Source organism: Schistocerca americana, chromosome 3 (genome assembly GCF_021461395.2).
Source record: "Schistocerca americana isolate TAMUIC-IGC-003095 chromosome 3, iqSchAmer2.1, whole genome shotgun sequence".
NCBI lineage: Eukaryota > Metazoa > Arthropoda > Insecta > Orthoptera > Acrididae > Schistocerca > Schistocerca americana.
In genome coordinates this window covers 591,357,918-591,362,917 of record NC_060121.1, presented here as the reverse complement: position 1 = coordinate 591,362,917, position 5,000 = coordinate 591,357,918, and the positions used below count along the sequence as shown (strand labels likewise).

The following is a 5,000-nucleotide window of genomic DNA, read 5'->3' as shown; positions in this document are numbered from 1 at the left end:
ACGGAACTACGCCAACCATGCCGGCAAAACAGTATCGCCATCTATGAAAATACGGCGAAACCACATGCAATACCTCCATCTATGCGAATCTGACAACACTACGTCCGCCATGTCGAGCGCACCGCAAAACATACTGCCATCTGTAGGTCTCCCGCAACATGACCTCCTGCAACGACGATACCGTCATCTATGAGACGCCAAGCCGACTAAGACAGCCATGGGCCCACAGTGCCCTTCTTTCGACCCCACCCACAAAGCCTGCATCCTCTGTCGACAACAGCACCCCAACGCCAGCGCCTCTGCCGCACGAAGTCGTGGACCGGCAATCACTCCACCTGCACCCGTTCGTTCCCCACCCCAACCGCCCAACTCGCAACTCCAGCGGATGAACGGCGGACTTTGCTCGCACTCGCAATGTGCAATCCACCCCTATAACGTGCGTTTCATGAAGAGTTATGTCCAATATGCGACATTCCCGCTGTCCATATACATGAGCTGCGAGCTGTACCACGTACGAGCTACAGACGCGATCGCGTTGCTCTCTGTACGAATGCAGATGCTCAGCGGCAGCTAGGAGGCGCTCCATCCATGTCGGTACCGGTGAGCGTTGCACTCGCAGTCGCAAAAACGTACGGCAAGTATATTACTCGGAAGAGTCAATGACAGTCCAAGCCCCCCTGCGTGGGAAGAGTCTTCCTAGGCCATGACCCACCGGAAGGGCGCAGCGTCCCCCACCCCAGACATGTGACGTCACACTATCGGTATTGACGACTAGACTGATTCCTTATAATCATTTGCCATACACCGGTGGAAGCTGCCGAGACGAGTAACTACATAGCGGGCTCGCCGTGTCACTAATGTACAGAGATACAATAGTTTCGACTGGAACCGGATTAAACGTATACACGGCGCTGATTAGTAATAGATAGAGCCATCAGAATACAGATAATGTATACAACTGTCCGTATACATGCTGAAAGACTCTGCTCACAATCACACGTCAGCCAGACACTCTTATCACGCACTACTCTCTGCCTGTAACAGGCACACAGACAATATGTAAGCACCAGCATGGAACAACACCCAGTGCATCCTCTCTGCCACATCAGACAATCCACACTATCATAACCAGACCGGGAGGTCCACTCGGAAAACAGAATATCCCACCCTTCCGACAACCACCATTGCTCAGCTAAGCCACCAACACCCACACATGTCCTACACAGGGGTGCACCCAACATCACAATACTGCCTCCTGTCACACCACAAAAACAATGGCAGGAATGAAAGACACAGGTCTGCCACAAGCATGGAATCAGAGCGCCGCCTGTCATGAGCCAAAGGTGCACCCTGACGTGCCAAATCAGATGATGCCGCAGTCATTTACTTACGATAATCACAATCAACAAACCGGCCCCCCCCCCCCAAAACACCTTTCCTTACAACAATGTGTACCTTAACCTAACCCGTATTGTGCCTTAACCTAACCCGTATTGTGCCTTAACCTAACCCGTATTGTGCCTTAACCTAACCCGTATTGTGCCTTAACCTAACCCGTATTGTGCCTTAACCTAACCCGTATTGTGCCTTAACCTAACCCGTATTGTGCCTTAACCTAACCCGTATTGTGCCTTAACCTAACCCGTATTGTGCCTTAACCTAACCCGTATTGTGCCTTAACCTAACCCGTATTGTGCCTTAACCTAACCCGTATTGTGCCTTAACCTAACCCGTATTGTGCCTTAACCTAACCCGTGTTGTGCCTTAACCTAACCCGTGTTGTGCCTTAACCTAACCCGTGTTGTGCCTTAACCTAACCCGTATTGTGCCTTAACCTAACCCGTGTTGTGACTTAACCTAACCCGTGTTGTACCTTAACCTAACCCGTGTTGTACCTTAACCTAACCCGTGTTGTACCTTAACCTAACCCGTGTTGTACCTTAACCTAACCCGTGTTGTACCTTAACCTAACCCGTGTTGTACCTTAACCTAACCCGTGTTGTACCTTAACCTAACCCGTGTTGTACCTTAACCTAACCCGTGTTGTACCTTAACCTAACCCGTGTTGTGCCTTAACCTAACCTATGTTGCGCCTTAACCTAACCTATGTTGCGCCTTAACCTAACCTATGTTGCGCCTTAACCTAACCTATGTTGCGCCTTAACCTAACCCATATTGTACCTTAACCTAACCCATATTGTACCTTAACCTAACCCATATTGTACCTTAACCTAACCCATGTTGCGCCTTAACCTAACCCATGTTGCGCCTTAACCTAACCTATGTTGCGCCTTAACCTAACCCATGTTGCGCCTTAACCTAACCCATGTTGCGCCTTAACCTAACCCATGTTGCGCCTTAACCTAACCCATGTTGCGCCTTAACCTAACCCATGTTGCGCCTTAACCTAACCCATGTTGCGCCTTAACCTAACCCATGTTGCGCCTTAACCTAACCCATGTTGCGCCTTAACCTAACCCATGTTGCGCCTTAACCTAACCCATGTTGCGCCTTAACCTAACCCATGTTGCGCCTCAACCTAACCCATGTTGCGCCTCAACCTAACCTATGTTGCGCCTCAACCTAACCTATGTTGCGCCTCAACCCAACACACGTTGGGCCTCAACCCAACACACGTTGGGCCTTAACCCAACACACGTTGGGCCTTAACCCAACACACGTTGGGCCTTAACCCAACACACGTTGGGCCTTAACCCAACACACGTTGGGCCTTAACCCAACACACGTTGGGCCTTAACCCAACACACGTTGGGCCTTAACCCAACACACGTTGGGCCTTAACCCAACACACGTTGGGCCTTAACCCAACACACGTTGGGCCTTAACCCAACACACGTTGGGCCTTAACCCAACACACGTTGGGCCTTAACCCAACACACGTTGGGCCTTAACCCAACACACGTTGGGCCTTAACCCAACACACGTTGGGCCTTAACCCAACACACGTTGGGCCTTAACCCAACACACGTTGGGCCTTAACCCAACACACGTTGGGCCTTAACCCAACACACGTTGGGCCTTAACCCAACACACGTTGGGCCTTAACCCAACACACGTTGGGCCTTAACCCAACACACGTTGGGCCTTAACCTGCTCTGTAATTGTCATACGACGCGTTAAATTAGTGTAGTGTTGCCTAACTGCAACCCCCGCAATATAGTTTGCTACTCGCACTGCCCGGTCCCCAGAGTATCGCTTCATGTGAAACACCTTGCAGCTATACACTGTAATGCGGATGGCAGTAGGACGTACATGCTCAATGCCCTTCGCAGTTGTTCATTGGCATTCGCATGGCGAAGCACAGCCTACGTTGTGGTACGGCTTGTGTCAACTGTCCGCTGATGTTGTACGTCCAAATCACACACTGTACTGCACATTGGTCCTCATGTACTGAATGATACATCGTGGTACATGTGTGACCGTACCACGACTGCGCCAACAACGGCGAACCATACGGTCCAAATATTGTGCACTCAGCTACGTGTCGTCTCCCTATAAGAGCTGGATTGCAGTATGGTATGCCGTGGATGGCGATCAGCATGAGCCGTCTGTTGATGTAGTGGCGCGTGTTGTCAGACGTAGTCGTCTCCTCTCACACACCGTGATAGCATGGTGCACTGCGTTCCACATCTGCGACATGCGACAGAGGCCGGTTGACAGTCGTTCGCGCAATGGACATCGCATACGTACGGGGGCCACCTTCCACGTGTTCGCGAAGCGTGCACATGTTGTTGCGTGTATGTGGGCAGACATAGTGTGTCGTGACACCTGACACAGGCATGCAACAATCGTTGAATTTGCAAATGGCGATGGACGTCTACGTTTGCTGGTGACGTTACGCAAATGAACAACTGGTAAACCGTTGTGGTGCGGTTGTTCTCGCTAGAGGTGAATCAGTGATGGCGACGATCGGTTGAGCTACCAACCGGTTGTTTCAGCGATACCCACCATGCCCACGAACGTGAATGGCATGTGGGTGTGAAGCGATACGCGGCGGTGGCTGGGTGGGACCGTCCCCGGCCGGTGAGGGGGGGCCTCCCGGCGTGCTGGCCGCGCGGTGCGTGGGCGCACGCGCTACAGCCGGCTGGTGGGGGCGGCCAGTGGCAGGCGCGCCGGCCGACGGAGGCGGCAGGCGGCGCAGCTGCGCGCCGGCGCACCCTGCACGCGGCGCCGTGCGGCCAAAGTAGGTCCTCGCGGGCCCGGTGCGAAGCGCGGTGGACATCTGCAGTGTGCTGGTCCGATTGAGGACTGTGTGCGCTGAGGATGCGCCGCCGCCCGGCGCTCGGCGCCGCGACGCCGTCTGCTGCTCGGTCGCCTCTGCGGTTCTCGCAGGTGGATTGTATCGCAGCTGTGCGGACGTGTTGGCGCGTGCGCTGTGCTGGGAGAGTTCGCTTCGGCACCCAAGTGGGGCTTTTGTCCTTCTGTGGCGCTGGCGTTGGAGCTGCCGGCCACCGTAGGTGGCGCGTGTTGTCTCCCGCCGGCAATGCCACGACAGCACGCTCCCGGGCCTCTGTCGGCAGCGGCAAGCTCAGTTGGGAGCACGGGTGGTCGCACCTAAAGCGTCTACTCGCCAAACTCCGGGCGATTGCGCCACTCTCGAACCCGACCAAGTACTTAGGACGGTGTATTGTGCAGGGGGGCTCAGCCTCCTCCTGTTTGCAGAATAATTGAGCGGACGCTTGCGTGTTCGCGCGGGCCCCCGGGACACACTCCCGGGCGGCCGGCTGCTCAGCTCTAGTTGACGCAGCTCCCTGGTTGATCCTGCCAGTAGTCATATGCTTGTCTCAAAGATTAAGCCATGCATGTCTCAGTACAAGCCGCATTAAGGTGAAACCGCGAATGGCTCATTAAATCAGTTATGGTTCCTTAGATCGTACCCACGTTACTTGGATAACTGTGGTAATTCTAGAGCTAATACATGCAAACAGAGTCCCGACCAGAGATGGAAGGGACGCTTTTATTAGATCAAAACCAATCGG

At 53.7% G+C, this 5,000-nt stretch overlaps 1 non-coding gene across 1 annotated transcript in view; it reads left to right on the top strand.

The window, feature by feature from the left end:
- Positions 1 to 4,769: 4,769 nt before the first annotated feature.
- The window catches only part of LOC124608767, a 1,910-nt gene continuing 1,679 nt past the window's right edge, over positions 4,770 to 5,000 (top strand). Inside the window, exon 1 of the ribosomal RNA XR_006979337.1 lies at positions 4,770 to 5,000. This exon is cut by the window's right edge and continues 1,679 nt beyond it. This is a non-coding gene — a ribosomal RNA (small subunit ribosomal RNA).